Below are 19,081 nucleotides of genomic sequence, written 5' to 3'. Positions count from 1 at the left end.
TGACGTAGGGTCCAAGTCTCCTGGATCATGTTCAGTGAGAAAATCACGTTCCCGAAGGTTTCATTCCGTTTGGACTCCGTTTGATATTCCTTTTCTTCGAAAGCCTAAAATAGGCAAAAAAACAGCAATTCTGGGTTGGGCCTCCGGTTAGTAGGTTAGTCCCAAAAATAAGATAAAAGTGGATAATAAAGCCCAATAATGTCCAAAATAGTAGATAATATAGCATTGAGCAATCAATAATTATAGATACGTTGGAGACGTATCAAGCATCCCCAAGCTTAATTCCTGCTCGTCCTCGAGTAGGTAGATGATAAAAACAGAAATTTTGATGCGGAGTGCTACTTGGCATAATTTTAATGTAATTCTTCTTAATTGTGGTATGAATATTCAGATCCGAAAGATTCAAGATAAAAGTTCATATTGACATAAAAATAATAATACTTTGAGCATACTTATAAAGCAATCATGTCTTCTCAAAATAACATGGCCAAAGAAAGTTATCCCTACAAAATCATATAGTCTGGCTATGCTCTATCTTCACCACACAAAGTATTTAAATCATGCACAACCCCGATGACAAGCCAAGCAATTGTTTCATACTTTTGAAAATCTCAAAACTTTTTCAATCTTCACGCAATACATGAGCGTGAGCCATGGATATAGCACTATAGGTGGAATAGAATGGTGGTTGTGGAGAAGACAAAAAAGGGGGAAGATAGTCTCACATCAACTAGGCGTATCAACGGGCTATGGAGATGCCCATCAATAGATATCAATGTGAGTGAGTAGGGATTGCCATGCAAGTATATGAAATCTCAACAAAAGAAACTAAGTGGGTGTGCATCCAACTTGCTTGCTCACGAAGACCTAGGGCAATTTGAGGAAGCCCATCATTGGAATATACAAGCCAAGTTCTATGATGAAAAATTCCCACTAGTATATGAAAGTGATGAAATGAGAGACTCTCTACTATGAATATCATGGTGCTACTTTGAAGCACAAGTGTGGTAAAAGGATAGTAGCATTGCCCCTTCTCTCTTTTTCTCTCATTTTTTTTTATTTGGGCCTTTTCTCTTCTTCTTTTTTGGCCTCTTATCTTTCTTTTTTTTCTTTTTTTCGTCCGGAGTCTCATCCTGACTTGTGGGGGAATCATAGTCTCCATCATCCTTTCCTCACTGGGACAATGCTCTAATAATGATGACCATCACACTTTTATTTTCTTACAACTCAACAATTACAACTCGATACTTAGAACAAAATATGACTCTATATGAATGCCTCCGGCGGTGTACCGGGATATGCAACGACTCATGAGTGACATGTATGAAAGAATTATGAACGGTGGCTTTGCCACAAATACGATGTCAACTACATGATCATGCTAAGCAATATGACAATGATGGAGTGTGTCATAATAAACAGAACGGTGGAAAGTTGCATGGCAATATATCTCGGAATGGCTATGGAAATGCCATAATAGGTAGGTATGGTGGCTGTTTTGAGGAAGGCATATGGTGGGTGTATGATACCGGCGAAAGGTGCGCGGTATTAGAGAGGCTAGCAATGGTGGAAGGGTGAGAGTGCGTATAATCCATGGACTCAACATTAGTCATAAAGAACTCATATACTTATTACAAAAATCTACAAGTTATCAAAGCAAAGTATTACGTGCATGCTCCTAGTGGGGTAGATTGGTAGGAAAATACCATCGCTCGTCCCCGACCGCCACTCATAAGGAAGACAATCAATAAATAAATCATGCTCCAACTTCATCACATAACGGTTCACCATACGTGCATGCTACGGGAATCACAAACTTTAACACAAGTATTTCTCAAATTCACAACTAATCAACTAGCACAACTTTAATATCACCATCTTCATATCTCAAAACAATTATCAAGCATCAAACTTCTCATAGTATCAACACACTCATAAGAGAATTTTATTATTAATCTTGTATACCTAGCATATAAGGATTTTTTAAGCAAATTACCATGCTATTTAAGACTCTCAAAATAATCTAAGTGAAGCATGAGAGGTCAATAGTTTCTATAAAACAAATCCACCACCGTGCTCTAAAAGATATAAGTGAAGTACTAGAGCAAAACTATATAACTCAATTGATATAAGCGAAGCACATAGAGTATTCTAACAAATTCCAAATCATGTATGGCTCTCTCAAAAGGTGTGTACAGAAAGGATGATTGTGGTAAACTAACAAATAAATACTCAAATAATACAAGACGCTCCAAGCAAAACACATATCATGTGGTGAATAAAAATATAGCTCCAAGTAAAGTTACCGATAGAAGTAGAGGAAAGAGGGGATGCCTTCCGGGGCATCCCCAAGCTTTGGATTTTAAGTGTCCTTAGATTATCTTGGGGGTGCCATGGGCATCCCCAAGCTTAGTCTCTTGCCACTCCTTGTTCCATAATCCATCAAATCTTTACCCAAAACTTGAAAACTTCACAACACAAAACTTAAAGTAGAAAATCTTGTGAGCTCCGTTAGCGAAAGAAAACAAAATACCACTTCAAGGTACTGTAATGAACTCATTCTTTATTTATATTGGTGTTAAAACTACTGTATTCCAACTTCTCTATGGTTTATAAACTATTTTAATAGCCATAGATTCATCAAAATAAGCAAACAACACATGAAAAACAGAATCTGTCAAAAACAGAACAGTCTGTAGTAATCTGTAGCTAGCGCAAGATCTGGAACCCCAAAAATTCTAAAATAAATTGCTGGACGTGAGGAATTTATCTATTAATCATCTTCAAAAAGAATTAACTAAGTAGCACTTTCCACATAAAAATGTCAGCAGTTCTCGTGAGCGCTAAAGTTTCTGTTTTTACAGCAAGATTAACAAGACTTTCCCCAAGTCTTCCCAACGGTTCTACTTGGCACAAACACTAATTAAACACAAAAAACACAACCTAAATATAGTATATATAAATTATTTATTACTAAACAGGATAAAAAATCAAGGAATAAAAATAAAATTGGGTTGCCTCCCAACAAGCCTATCGTTTAACGCCCCTAGCTAGGCATAAAAAGCAAAGATAGATCTAGGTATTGCCATATTTGGTTGGCAATCCATAAGTGGCTCTCATAATAGATTCATAAGGTAATTTAATTTTCTTTCTAGGAAAGTGTTCCATGCCTCTCCTTAACGGAAATTGGAATCTAATATTTCCTTCCTTCATATCAATAATTGCACCAATCGTTCTAAGGAAAGGTCTACCAAGAATAATAGGACATGAAGGATTGCAATCTATGTCAAGAACAATAAAATCTGCGGGCACATAGTTCCTATTTGCAACAATAAGAACATCATTAATTCTTCCCATAGGTTTCTTAATAGTGGAATCCGCAAGGTGCAAGTTTAGAGAGCAATCATCAAAATCACGAAAACCTAACAAATCACACAAAGTCTTTGGAATCGTGGAAACACTAGAACCCAAATACATAAAGCATAGAATTCATGATCTTTAATATTAATTTTAATAGTTGGTTCCCACTCATCATAAAGTTTTCTAGGGATAGAAACTTCCAATTCAAGTTTTTCTTCATAAGATTGCATCAAGGCATCAACGATATGTTTAGTGAACGCTTTATTTTGACTATAAGCATGAGGAGAATTTAGCACGGATTGCAACAAGGAAATACAATAAATCAAAGAGAAATTTTCATAATTAAATTCCTTGAAATCCAAGATAGTGGGTTTAGCAACATCTAGGGTTTTAATTTCTTTGATCCCACTTTCATTAATTTTAGCATCAAGATCTAAAAACTCTGAATTCTTGGAACATCTTCTAGGTAAAGGTGGATCATATTCAGTCCCATCATTATTAAGATTCATATTGCAAAACAAAGATTTAATAGGGGAGACATCGATAACTTTTAGATCTTCATCTTTATTTTCATAGGAACTAGAGGAACACGCTCTTATAAAGGCATCTTTTTTAGCACGCATCCTAGCGGTTCTTTCTTTGCACTCATCAATGGAAATTCTCATGGCTTTGAGAGACTCATTGATATCATGCTTAGGTGGAATAGATCTAAGTTTCAAAGAATCAACATCAAGAGCAATTCTATCAACGTTCCTAGCCAACTCATCAATCTTAAGCAATTTTTCTTCAATCAAAGCATTAAAATTCTTTTGCAAAGTAATAAATTCATTAATATTAGATTCAAAATCAGAGGGCATCTTATCATAATTTCCATAAGAATTGTTGTAGGAATTACCATAATTATTAGAGGGATTACTAGGATAACGCCTAGGATTGAAATTTCCTCTATACGCGTTGTTACCAAAATTTTTCCTACCAAGATTCATTATTATTCTCAATCAAAGTAGACAAGGGCATATCATTAGGATCAGAAGAAACACTTTTATTAACAAATAATTTCATAAGTTCATCCATCTTTCCACTCAAAACATTAATTTCTTCTATCGCATGCACCTTTTTATTAGTAGATCTTTCAGTATGCCATTGAGAATAATTAACCATAATATTATCTAAGAGTTTAGTAGCTTCTCCTAAAGTGATTTCCATAAAAGTGCCTCTCGTGGCTGAATCTAAAAGATTTATAGAAGCAAAATTTAATCCGGCATAAAAAATTTGTATAATCATCCACAACTTCAAACCATGAGTAGGGCAATTACGTATCATTAGTTTCATCCTCTCCCAAGCTTGTGCAACATGTTCATGATCAAGTTGCTTAAAATTCATAATATCGTTTCAAAGGGAGATGATCTTAGCGGGAGCAAAATACTTAGAGATAAAAGCACCTTTGCACTTATTCCATGAATCAATACTATTTTTCGGCAAAGACGAAAACCAAGCTTTAGCGTGATCTCTAAGCGAAAAAGGAAATAGCTTCAATTTAACAATATCATTATCCACATCTTTCTTCTTTTGCATATCACACAAATCAATGAAGCTATTTAGATGGGTAGCGGCATCTTCACTAGGAAGGCCGGAAAACGGATCTTTCATGACAAGATTAAGCAAAGCAGTATTAATTTCACAAGATTCAGCATTGGTAAGAGGAGCAATCGGAGTGCTAATAAAATCATTGTTGTTGGTATTGGTAAATTCACACAATTTAGTGTTATCTTGAGCCATCGTGACAAGCAAGCAAACTAACACACAAGCAAACAAAAAGCAAGCGGGCAAAAAGAGGCAAATAGAGAAAGAGAGGGAGGATAGAGAGAGAGAGAGAGAGGGTGAATAAAATGGCAAGGGTGAAGTGGGGGAGAGGAAAACGAGAGGCAAATGGCAAATAATGTAATGCAGGAGATAGGGATTGTGATGGGTAATTGGTATATTGACTTTTGCGTAGACTCCCCGGCAACGGCGCCAGAAATCGTTCTTGCTACCTCTTGAGCACTGCGCTAGTTTTTCCCCGAAGAGGAAGGGATGATGCAGCAGAGTAGCGTAAGTATTTCCCTCAGTTTTTGAGAACCAAGGTATCAATCCAGTAGGAGGCTACGCGCGAGTCCCTCGTACCTGCACAAAACAAGTAAATCCTCGCAACCAACGCGATAAGGGGTTGTAAATCCCTACACGGCCACTTACGAGAGTGAGATCTGATAGATATGATAAGATAATATTTTTGGTATTTTTTATGATAAATATGCAAAGTAAAATAAAAGCAAAGTAAATAACAAAGTATTGGAAGATTAATATGATGAAGATAGACCCGGGGGCCATAGGTTTCACTAGTGGCTTCTCTCAAGAGCATAAGTATTCTACGGTGGGTGAACAAATTACTGTTGAGCAACTGACAGAATTGAGCATAGTTATGAGAATATCTAGGCATGATCATGTATATAGGCATCACGTCCGAGACAAGTAGACCGACTCCTGCCTGCATCTACTACTATTACTCCACTCATCGACCGCTATCCAGCATGCATCTAGAGTATTAAGTTAATGAAAATAGAGTAACGCCTTAAGCAAGATGACATGATGTAGAGGGATAAAATCATGCAATATGATGAAAACCCCATCTTGTTATCCTCGATGGCAACAATACAATACGTGCCTTGCTGCCCCTACTATCACTGGGAAAGGACACCGCAAGATTGAACCCAAAGCTAAGCACTTCTCCCATTGCAAGAAAGATCAATCTAGTAGGCCAAACCAAACTGATAATTCGAAGAGACTTGCAAAGATAACCAATCATACATAAAAGAATTCAGAGAAGATTCAAATATTGTTCATAGACACAATTCATCGGTCTCAACAAACACACAGCAAAAAGAAGATTACATCGAATAGTTCTCCACAAGAGAGGGGGAGAACATTGTATTGAGATCCAAAAAGAGAGAAGAAGCCATCTAGCTAATAACTATGGACCCGTAGGTCTGAGGTAAACTACTCACACTTCATCAGAGGGGCTATGGTGATGATGTAGAAGCCCTTAGTGATCGATGCCCCCTCCGGCGGAGCTCCGGAACAGGCCCCAAGATGGGATCTCGTGGATATAGAAAGTTGCGGCGGTGGAATTAGGGTTTTGGCTCCGTATCTGATCGTTTGGGGGTATGTAGGTATATATAGGAGGAAGGAGTATGTCGGTGGAGCAACAGGGGGCCCACGAGGGTGGAGGGCGCGCTTGGGGGGTAGGCGCGCCCCCCTACCTCGTGGCCTCCTCTTTTGTGTCTTGACGTAGGGTCCAAGTCTCCTGGATCATGTTCGGTGAGAAAATCACGTTCCCGAAGGTTTCATTCCGTTTGGACTCCGTTTGATATTCCTTTTCTTCGAAACCCTAAAATAGGCAAAAAACAACAATTCTGGGCTGGGCCTACGGTTAGTAGGTTAGTCCAAAAGATAATATAAAAGTGGATAATAAAGCCCAATAATGTCCAAAACAGTAGATAATATAGCATGGAGCAATCAAAAATTATAGATACGTTGGAGACGTATCAGTTTGGTTTGATTGATTCATGACAGTTGTGAGTATTATTATGAACTAAGGGTTTATTTAAGGTGGCTACTTTAACACACATCTGGGTGGATTGTTTGTGGGCACTTGGGGCAATCCAGTGCTGTCCAAGGAGATCCCAGGGAATTCGTGTGATCATCCTATGGTCCGCCACCCAGGCTCAAAGGGATCATATTGTTATTGATGCTGGAAACTCCCGTGTGTAGCCACAAGCCATTATGGGCTATGGCATAGTTGAGTATGTTGTGTGACCTCTTTCAGTGGTAAACTAGCAGATGTAGGGGATGTAGGAGGTACGGTTTACCCGTCGAAAGGGCTAATGTTTCTGAAAGACTATGTCTCGGTCATCCGTTTCTCAAACATCATGTAGTGCGAGAAAATCAACGGAGGAGATTGAGTCTTGTGGGGAAAAGTGCGCAAACCTCTGTAGAGTGTACAATCTAATTATGATTAGCCGTGTCCCCAGTTATGGACATCTTGAGTATCTGGTGCTTGAATTATTATGTTGATCTCGTCACTTTATTTAATTAACTTGTTGGGTTAATGATTACTTTAATTGGGATTGAGATGGGGTTACCATTCTCAATGTTTATCAACTACCATGATAGTTAAACAAAATATATTCCTTTGTTGTAAGGAAAAATTGGCTTTTCGCAAAAACATGAAAACCGTAGAGCCTCCACCAGCCATATATGCATGTAGTTATAGTTGTTTCATGTTCATTGCTCTACAGTGTTATTTTGCCAGCATATTCCATGTGCTGACCCGTTTTCAGGCTGTAGCGTATTATGTTGCAGACTTTTCATACGAAGAGTAAGGTGCACTAGGTCGTTGTCGTGCACTCAGCTATGCCGTTGGAGTTGATGGACTCACTTACCTTCGAAGCCATCCGCTGTTATCTTATTTAGATGGGTTTAAGCCATATTATTGTAATAAGTTCTCTTTTCGATGTATTAAGTGTGTGATTGAAACTCTGTTATAAATCCTTCAAGTACTCTGTGTGTGTCAGCATTACCGATCCAGGGATGACACTTATGCACAGAGATTTGACCATTTGAGGTCGGATCGCTACGGTTATGAACGTTTGGCAAGCTCGGCATGATGACTACTTGATAGTTTAGTGCGCCATGCTTTACGGCTTAGAAGTGGGACTTCAAAAACGTTTTGAACGCCACGAAGCATATAAGATGTTCCAAGAGTTGAAATTAGTATTTCATACTCATGCTCGTGTCGAGAGGTATGAGACCTCTGATAGTACTTTGCCTACAAGATGGAGGAGAATAGCTCAACCAGTGAGCATGTGCTCAGATTGTCTGGGTACTACAATTGCTTGAATCAAGTGGGAGTTAATCTTCCAGATAATATAGTGATTGACAGAGTTATCTAGTCACTATCACCAAGTTACTATCAGATAACTCTTCGAGCTCTTCGCGATGCTGAAATCGGCGAAGGTAGAAATCAAGAAAAGCATCAAGTGTTGATGGTTGACAAGACCACTAGTTTCAAGTAAAAGGGCAAGGGAAAGAAAGGGAACTTTAAGAATAATGGCAAGCAAGTTGCCACTCCCATGAAGAAGCCCAAAGCTAGACCCAAGCCTGAAACTGAGTGCTTCTACTATAAAGGAAATGGTCACTGGAAGCAGAACTGCCCCAAATACTTGGCGGATAAGAAGAATGGCAAAGTGAACAAAAGTATATATGATATACATGTTATTGATGTGTACTTTAATAGTGTTCATAGTAGCCCCTGGGTATTTGATACTGGTTCAGTTGCTATGATTAGTAACTTGAAACAGGAGTTACAAAATGAACAGAGACTAGTTGAGGGCGAGGTGACGATGTGTGTTGGAATTAATTCCAAGGTTGATAAGATCACCATCGCACACTCCCTTTACCTTCGGGATTAGTGGTGAACCTAAAATAAATGTTATTTGGTGGTTGCGTTGAGCATGAATATGATTGGATCATGTTTATTGCAATACGGTTATTCATTTAAGTCAAAGTATAATTGGTGTTCTGTTTACATGAATAAAACCTTCTATGGTCATACATTTAATATAAATGGTTTATTGAATCTCGATCGTAGTGATACACATATTCATAATATCGATGCCAAAAGATGCAAAGTTGATAATGATAGTGCAACATACTTGTGGCACTGTCGTTTAGGTCATATTGGTGTAAAGCGCATGAAGAAACTCCATGCGGATGGACTTTTGGAATCACTTGATTATGAATCATTTGATACTTGAGAACCATGCCTCATGGGCAAGATGACTAAGACTCCGTTCTCCGGAACAATGGAGCAAGCCACTGACTTATTGGAAATAATACATACCGATGTATGCGGTCCGATGAGTGTTGAGGCTCGTGGCAGGTATCGTTATTTTCTGACCTTCACAGATGATTTGAGCAGATATGAGTATATCTACTTAATAAAACACAAGTCTAAAACGTTTGAAAAGTTCAAAGAATTTCAGAGTGAAGTGGAGAATCATCGTAACAAGAAAATAAAGTTTCTATGATCTGATCGCGGAGACGAAATATTTGAGTTACGAGTTTGGCCTTCAGTTGAAACAATGTCGAATAGTTTCGCAACTCACGCCACGTGGAAAACCATAGCATAATGGTGTGTCCGAACGTCATAGCCGTACTTTTATTAGATATGGTGCGATATATGATGTCTCGTACCGATTTACCACTATCATTTTGGGGTTATGCATTAGAGACAACTGCATTCACGTTAAATAGGGCACCATCTAAATCTGTTGATACGACACCATATGAATTGTGGTTTGGCAAGAAACCTAAGCTGTCATTTCTTAAAATTTGGGGTTGCGATGCTTATGTGAAAAAGTTTCAACCTGATAAGCTCGAACCCAAATCGGAGAAATGCGTCTTCATAGGATACCCAAAGGAAATTGTTGGGTACACCTTCTATCACAGATCCGAAGGCAAGTTATCTATTGCTAAGAATGGATCCTTTCTAGAGGATTTTCTCTCGAAAGAAGTGAGTGGGAGGAAAGTAGAACTTGATGAGGTAATTGTACCTTCTCCCGAATTGGAAAATGGTTCATCATAGAAATCAGTTCCAGTGATGCCTACACCAATTAGTGAGGAAGTTAATGATGATGGTCATGAAACTTCAGATCAAGTTACTACCGAACCTCGTAGGTCAACCAGAGTATGATCTGCACCAGAGTGGTACAGTAATCCTGTTATGGAGGTCATGTTACTTGACCATGACGAACCTACGAACTATGAGGAAGTGATGATGAGCCCAGATACCGCAAAATGGCTTGAGGCCATGAAATCTGAGATGGGATCCATGTATGAGAACAAAGTATGGACTTTGGTTGACTTGCCTGATGATCGGCAAGCCATAGAGAATAAATGGATCTTCAAGAAGAAGACAGACGCTGACGGTAATGTTACTGTCTACAAAGCTCGACTTGTTGCGAAAGGTTTTAAAAAAGTTCAAGGAGTTGACTACGATGAGACCTTCTCACTCGTATCGATGCTTAAAAGTCTGTCTGAATCATGTTAGCAGTTGCCGCATTTTATGAAATCTGGAAAATGGATGTCAAAATTGTATTCCTTAATGGATTTATTAAAGAAGAGTTGTATATGATGCAACCAGAAGGTTTTGTCGATCCTAAAGGTGCTAACAAAGTGAGCAAGCTCCAGCGGTCCATTTATGGACTGGTGCAAGCCTCTGGGAGTTGGAATATACGCTTTGATAGTGTGATCAAAGCATATGGTTTTATACAGACTTTTAGAGAAGCATGTATTTACAAGAAAGTGAGCGGGAGCGCTACAGCCTTTCTGATAAGTATATGTGAATGACATATTGTTGATCGGAAATGATGTAGAATTTTCTGGAAAACATAAAGGAGTGTTTGAAAGGAGTTTTTCAAAGAAAGACCTTGGTGAAGCTGCTTACACATTGAGCATCAAGCAATCTATAGAGATAGATCAAGACGCTTGATAAGTTTTTTCAATGAGTACATACCTTGATAAGATTTTGAAGTAGTTCAAAATGGAACAGTCAAAGAAGGAGTTCTTGCCTGTGTTGCAAGGTGTGAAGTTGAGTAAGACTCAAAACCCGACCACGGAAGAAAATAGAAAGACAATGAAAGTCATTCCCTATGCCTCAGTCATAGGTTCTATAAAGTATGTTATGTTGTGTACCAGACCTATTGTGTACCTCACCATGAGTTTGGCAAGAGGGTACAATAGTGATCCAGAAGTGGATCACTAGACAGCGGTCAAAATTATCCTTAGTGGAATAAGGATATGTTTCTCGATTATGGAGGTGACAAAGAGTTCGTCGTAAAGGGTTACGTCGATGCAAGTTTTGACACTGATCCGGATGAGTCTAAGTCTCAATCTGGATACATATTGAAAGTGGGAGCAATTAGCTAGAGTAGCTCCATGCAGAGCATTGTAGACATAGAAAATTTGCAAAAATACATACGGCTCTGAATGTGGCAGACCCGTTGACTAAACTTCTCTCACAAGCAAAACATGATCACACCTTAGTACTCTTTGGGTGTTAATCACATAGCAATGTGAACTAGATTATTGACTCTAGTAAACCCTTTGGATATTAGTCACATGGAGATGTGAACTAATCACATAAAGATGTGAACTATTGGTGTTAAATCACATGACGATGTGAACTAGATTATTGACTCTAGTGCAAGTGGGAGACTGAAGGAAATATGCCCTAGAGGCAATAATAAAGTTGTTATTTATATTTCCTTATATCATGATAAATGTTTATTATTCATGCTAGAATTGTATTAACCAGAAACTTAGTACATGTGTGAATACATAGACAAACAGAGTGTCCCTAGTATGCCTCTACTTGACTAGCTCGTTAATCAAAGATGGTTAAGTTTCCTAGCCATGGACATGTGTTGTCATTTGATGAACGGGATCACATCATTAGATAATGATGTGATGGACTTGACCCATCCGTTAGCTTAGCACTATAATCGTTTAGTTTATTGCTATTGCTTTCTCCATAACTTATACATGTTCCTATGACTATGAGATTATGCAACTCCCGAATACCGGAGGAACACTTAGTGTGTTATCAAATGTCACAACATAACTGGGTGATTATAAAGATGCTCTACAGGTGTCTCCGATGGTGTTTTTTGAGTTGGCATTGTCGGAGAGGTATCTCTGGGCCCTCTCGGTAATGTACATCACTATAAGCCTTGCAAGAAATGTGACTAATGAGTTTGTTATGGGATGACGCATTATGGAACGAGTAAAGAGACTTGCCGGTAACGAGATTGAACTAGGTATGATGATACCGACGATCGAATCTCGGGCAAGTAACATACCGATGACAAAGGGAACAACATATGTTGTTATGCGGTTTGACCGATAAAGATCTTCATAGAATATGTAGGAACCAATATGAGCATATATGTTCTGCTGTTGGTTATTGACCGGAGATGAGTCTCAGACATGTCTACATAGTTCCCGAACCCGTAGGGTCCGGACGCTTAACGTTCGATGACGATTGGTATTATGAGTTTATGTGTTTTGATGTACCGAAGGTAGTTCGCAGTCCCGGATGTGATCACGGACATGATAAGGAGTCTCGAAATGGTTGAGACATGAAGATTGATATATTGGAAGGTTAAGTTTGGACGCCAGGATGGTTTCGGATGAGTTCGGGCATTTACCGGAGTACCGGGGGGTTACCGGAACCCCCCGGGGAGTTTATGGGCCTTAATGGGCCATGGTGGGAGAGAGGAGGAGGCGGCCAAGTAGGAGGCGCCCCCCCCCCCCAAGCCCAATCCGGATTGGGAGGGGGGCGGGCCCCTTTCCTTCCCTCTCTCTCCCTCTTCCTTCTTCTCCTACTCCGACTAGGGAAAGGGGAGAAATATACTCCTACTAGGAGTAGGAATCCCCCTTGGGGCACACCATAGAGAGGGCCGGCCCTCCCCTCCTCCACTCCTTTATATACGGGGGAGGGGCACCCCATAGACACACAAGTTGATTCTTAACCGTGTGCGGTGCCCCCTCCACATATTTCCACCTCGTTCATATCATCGTAGTGCTTAGGTGAAGCCCTACATCGGTAACTTCATCATCACCGTCAACACGCCGTCGTGCTGACGAAACTCTCCCTCGGCCTCAACTAGATCAAGAGTACGAGGGACGTCACCGAGATGAACGTGTGCAGATCGCGGAGGTGTCGTGCGTTCGGTACTTGATCGGTTGGATCACGAAGACGTTCGACTACATTAACCGCGTTTCTTAACGCTTCCGCTTTCGGTCTACGAGGGTACGTAGACATACTCTCCCCTCTCGTTGCTATGCATCCCTAGGTAGATCTTGCGTGATCGTAGAATTTTTTTGAAATACTGTGTTCCCCAACAGAAGCTACTCTATCAGTAGATCGAGATCTCCCTTGGCTCCCCTAACTACGTAGAACCCATTCACGATGCCAAATCCGCAAAAAATGGCTCATTTTGGTGTAGAAATTGGAGGCATTTCGAATGAGAAAGAGGAGAAAGAAAGAACAGAGAGTTGTTGCGCGCGTGGGGAGAAGGAGAAGGAAAAAGGAGGAAGAGGCCAGCCGTTGTGGGGTCTGCACCCTGTCGGCCCGCAGCTGACCGATCGGTCGACAATAGGCTGACAGGGCGCCCCGTAAGCAAGCCACGCCGACAGCCCCTTCGTTGTGTGGCCTAGCCAATGCTCGATCTGCACGTGGCGGACTGGCCAGCTGTCAGCCGGCTATTGGCTGACTAGGTGCAGTCGGCTTGCTGTGGGCTGACTAAATCCAATCGTCAACAGCGGGCTGATGGTGTATTATTTTTAAAAATAACTAGGAAAAATGCCTGTGTGTTGCAACGCGAAAAAAATTATATAGAAATTACCAAAGGCCTTGCTAGCAACGGCTAGAATTCACCTAGAATGTCACGGGCGATTTTTGACGCCCATTCTATCCTATCTGAATCATCTGAGCTCGACCCGCCACATGGTTCACACAACAAATAATTGATACAACAAAGAGTGGTAGCAAAGAATATCAGAAAAGCATATCATAATAGCAGCAGAAATCACAATTCTTATTCTATCACTTTTCTACAAAAAGGCGAAGCTCATCCCAGTCAAGAGAGTATGATATAGTGGTATTCGCCCTGCTCTTACACATCCCGAAATCAACCATAGAACATCAGCCCCGAGCACCCATACGTCTTCCCAAATTATTAAGATTTCTTTGAGCTCCGATAAACAATGAAAATACTGCAGAACTATGTTTACATAATATGTGTTGCCATTATTTAGAATACCGGCATAGCTATCACTTATTTCTGCTTGCCCTCGGAAACCTAAACCTTTTGTGGGTCTTCTGATATGACATTACCAATGTCTTTGCATGCAACAGTAAGATTAGTAAAATCTTTCCAATGTGTTCATCATCTTGCTCAATGATATTTGCTTCGAAATCATCATTCTGCCATTCATGCTCAGAAGAAGAGTGTCGCACATTTTCTATGCTGGTCATAAAGTTTTCCACTTCATTAGGAATTAGGTAATTAAGGCTAACATTGTCCAACAGTTCATCCATCTTGCCATCCGCTGGTGTCTCCTCTCCCTTCTTTGACATGTTAAACTATAAAAGTATGATAAAATATAACGCTTTATTCTCTCCGAGCCACTTGTTAAAAGGATATCCAGCTTATTAGTGGAGGGGCCCTACCAATTGGGATGTACTGGTATATCTTATATGTAAACATTGGAAAGAATGGCTTCTTCGCGTGAAACATCCATAACTTCTGGTCCAAAATATTCACCACTAGAACCCTCTGGCTCATGCATTGACATCTTTCCTCTTTTCATGTTTGCCCATTTGTCTGGGGTTAAATCTAGCATTACGTCTGATGCCGTATCACTATGATCAACCCAATCATTGGCTTCATCAACAAGTTCTCGGCCCACTGTGATGACTCATAAAAAATTGTTGTCTATCTTGCGGAACAACTTATCTGACCTTCTAGACTTGGGCAGATGCAGGATAATGGAATTGCAAGCTTCTGTTACCTCATTAATACTATGTGGTACTGGTTGAAAGAGCTCATGTATTTATGCATACCATCATCACAGAATCTAAAAACTAAAGTACCAACGCATTTCAACAAAAGCTCACTTAAATGTGTGGTTGCTACCCTGAGCTCTGTGCCTGACAAACAATATCGCATGAATGTAGCCTGATATTCATTAATTCATACGAATTTTTCCTGAGAAAATATGAAGTTTTAAGACCTATTTTTTAGATGGCATCGACAGCCACCCTTGACTAATCACCTTGCTAACTCCAGCTGCCTCAACCAAGATAACAACATGGCATGCTAGCTCAAGCCAAGCACCCAGGACGACCGCGCGCACAGTTACTTATCAGGCCAGGCAAGTTCCATCAAGCCTCCAACAAAACAGGCCTTGACTCCTGATAGACTTATTCAGCTAGCAAAGAAAGCTCTCCATAACTTCCCCTTGCACATTTGCCACCAGCTCTCGGTTCTGTCTTCTGTGTGCAGAATTCAGAATCTGCACCTCTCTCAATCTGTAGAATTCAGATTTTGCACCTGCTCTCAAGACACATCTCTCACGGTTATCAATAATTCAAAGCAATGGTTTTCCTCATAAGAGAGTTCTTCTCATCATCGACATCAATGCAAAGTAAGAAGGCCTCAATCTCAGCAACATTTGTGTCATCCTCCTTGATCAAAGCTTCTTTGAATGATTGTAATGTTTTTATAAGAAACGATGAATCCTTTTCTGTGCTCTCAGGACCAACACTTCCAACAATGTTTCCAGTAACTTCATATTCTGAATCCTCCTGTAACAAAAAGGAAATTCAGTGTAAAAAGGAATACAAGTGTTTGTGTAGACAAATACTCCCTCCATCCCGAATTACTTGTCACAGAAATGGATGTATCTAGAACTAAAAATATGTCTAGATACATCCATTTCTACGACAAATAATTCCGGACAGAGGGAGTATGTGCAAGGCAATAGATTCTAGTGATATAGATCATTTTATCTAGCTTTTATAGAAGCGATGAAAGTGAAATAAGATACTGATATACCACTGCCATCTAGAACTTTTGAACTCTGCTATCATTATAATAAGAAAGCAACAGGGCCACACCAGTCGAAGGAAGTTTGCGAGCACCTTCGATATATATATGGCACCTTGGTCGTTGCAGCATTCTCTTGTATTTTGATATCCTTACCAATGCTTCTTGTTATAAACCCAACAACATATCCAGTAGAACCATCTGTCACAGTCACAACACACACATCTTTTCTTGAAAGCAAACACACCAAGAAATATCTGCACTCTGGTAGCATACAACTTCACCTCCTCGCATCAGCAAAGCATTAACGCTCTGAACTCATGTTGAAACATCACAACCGAAACTGAAGAATAATTGACTGCCAGATCTGTCTGTCTTGTCACTTCTGGCCCATTCAGGTTTAGGAGAGCATAGTTTTGTTGATAGAACACAACACAATTACCATCACATATCTTTTTATTTCAAAACAAAATGTAATTTATATTAAGTTATCACAAAGTCGGAAAATGGAGAAGAGTAATAGTTAAGCAAACAATCTAAATACATGAGGGATTCCTCTATACACATACCCAGAAAGTACCATGTAGGTATATAATCTATCTACGCACATCCATCAATCGCCACATTACAAATTATGGTAACCAGTGACGAGCCGAAGCTATGTAGTTCCATAGTGACCATCTTGTGGTATTAAGATGTTTAGGTGCAGCTGCATAATTTGTCATTGTTTGGCCTAGATCCTCTTGGTGCATGTTTTAATAAACACAAATTCTAATCAAATCTAGCCGAATATTTGGATAGAGTAGAGAACCTTTTGAGCTCAAGCTGCTACCCAACTCATACAGAATTAAACCCAATTGATCAGTCAAAACGAAAAGTACAATCATCCGAGCATGAGGTATAGAGTAGAGCACCACGAAATCCTAGGTTACCTCTTCCAGCCGTCGTATACGAGCCCCTTTCCATCCTCCTACGCACTCTTCTTCGGCACCCCAAGGCCGCTGCCGCTTTGGTCACCTCCCTCACCTCTCTGGCTCCCCTTATAACCTAAGCGGACGACGACGAGGAAAGGAAATAGAAATCAAATCTATTCAACCTATTGTAGACTCACTATAAAAGTATAAAAGAACATATGCCTTGACTGGAAATTGCAACTATAATTATTAAAATAAATTTTCACATACATAAACTAATCAGACCATTAGGCAGTTGATTTTGAGTGAACAGAACACCCTCCTTAAGCGATTAACAGTTTCTCATGATATCTATGATATAATAGAATAAACAAACCAAAGAAAAGCTATATATGATTACTAAAAATTGTTGTTTGCTATCAAGAAAAGTGATGGTGTTGCAGCAAGATTATCTAAATGTAAATCAAATGGAGCTGAATTCCGAACCTGCTTCTCGCACCTAGCTCGTCTAACAGTGGAATATGAGTAGCACATTTGTATGCACAACCGCATTGCAGTAGCTAAAGGGGCTTGTCGCCCTCTCCCTCATGTCATTAGCTATCAATAATCATTACCTAATTAGCCATTTGTAGAACAAGGTAAACACAGAGAAAACGAGATGGATTAATTCCTCATAGATGAGATGTATCCTCTCAGCATTACTCAAAAAAGGATACCTGATAGATGAGATGTATACTCTTAGAATTACTCAAAATCACCGAGTTCACTTTCACATACCTCAAGATCAGGTAGAACATTATATCTCTAATTATCCTCTACTCAAAAAGAATTTCAATTACTTGCAAAACCTGCCATCACCAAGACATCAACACTTGTAGCAATAGACATCGTATATTACAATATATATCATCGGCTCATCTCATGTTGCCTAAATCTACATGGACCAATCAAATAATTGTAGCCATATGAAAGAAAAAACTGAAACAGTTCAAAGAAAGGCAAAGAATCTTCAGGCTCTGTAGCAACAATGGGATTGCTCTTATTTTCGACAAACTCCTTTTGTGTAGAAGCAGTCAATCATGTCTAAAAAAATCTGGAAACAGCTAGCAGGCTAACAAATATGGCATTATTACTGCACATAACTGAATGCAAATTACAGTAAGGGGCATAACCTGTGAAGATGGCCATCTGTCCTTGTTGCTGCAACTCAACGAACATGTGAAAGGCACACCTGCAGTAGGAAGATTCAGTAGCCACATGCAGCAAGTCAGGAGTCGTGTATGAGTAAATCAGAGAAAGGAGAAAAGATGAAATCCAGAACATAAGCGGGAAGAGAAATTAGATCCTTTTTACATCAAATCAAGGCTAAAAACATGTTGAAACATACCGGTGGGTGTCTAAGGATTTATGTTTTCCAGACCAAAGAAGAAAACGATCTAGTTTTAAAGAGGAGAGTGATTACCCTAGCTCCAATCATCAGGGGCGTGCAGATCTGAGTAGGGGGTCGATCCGGAGAAACCAGCGTGCACCAAGCCGCACCGCCTCAACAGGAGTTCCTCTCCCTTCCCTCCGGCCGGTCACCGGAGCCGCCGTCGCCGCCGCCGGCGACCGCCTCCCTCACCTTGTGCCCCTTCTCCTCCTTTCTTCCTCTCTCCCTCACGCCCTGGTCTCTTTGCATCAGCAGGACACCGTCGCCACCGGAGCAAGACGCCGCACCCGCCGCCAGATCCATCGACGCCGCGCCCGGATGGCCGGTGCGGCGCCAGATCGAGCGCCTGGCGGTTGGGATCGGGAGGCGAGGGAGAGGAGAGCCCGTTCTCGTGTGTGTTTTCTGGCGTGCTTTTTTTCAATTTAGAAAGGACCGTGGGTTGAATACGGTAAACTATAAGGATTTATTTGTAAAATGTTTAAACGAAACGTTTTCTCACTTAAGAAAGGACTGCGGGTTGAATACTACAAAACAGAGGGGCTTTTTCCCAAAGCGTCGACGACGTACGACCAGAAGCAGTAATTGCTTTATTAGTAGGGAAAGATATGTCTGGCATAATACTTATGAAAATTAATAAAAAAATATTATTTAAAAAATAGCCTATAACC

At 40.1% G+C, this 19,081-nt stretch overlaps 1 long non-coding RNA gene across 4 annotated transcripts; it reads right to left on the bottom strand.

Moving 5' to 3' along the window:
- Window positions 1–15,122: 15,122 nt before the first annotated feature.
- Window positions 15,123–18,947, bottom strand: LOC147959456 (uncharacterized). 4 transcript variants are annotated; one of them, XR_015611745.1, is made up of 4 exons: window positions 18,447–18,947; window positions 17,003–18,215; window positions 16,166–16,455; window positions 15,123–15,829 (listed from the first exon to the last, which is right to left on the bottom strand). It is a non-coding gene; the product is annotated as an uncharacterized LOC147959456 (long non-coding RNA). The 4 variants fall into 4 exon arrangements; XR_015611744.1 differs by having other exon boundaries at window positions 16,166–17,117; window positions 17,471–18,215; XR_015611746.1 differs by having other exon boundaries at window positions 16,142–18,215.
- Window positions 18,948–19,081: the final 134 nt, after the last annotated feature.

Source organism: Triticum urartu, chromosome 7A (assembly GCF_056163025.1).
Source record: "Triticum urartu cultivar PI428250 chromosome 7A, HENAU_Tu73, whole genome shotgun sequence".
In the NCBI taxonomy this organism is placed as follows: Eukaryota; Viridiplantae; Streptophyta; class Magnoliopsida; order Poales; family Poaceae; genus Triticum; species Triticum urartu.
This window is presented reverse-complemented; position numbering and strand designations above follow the sequence as displayed.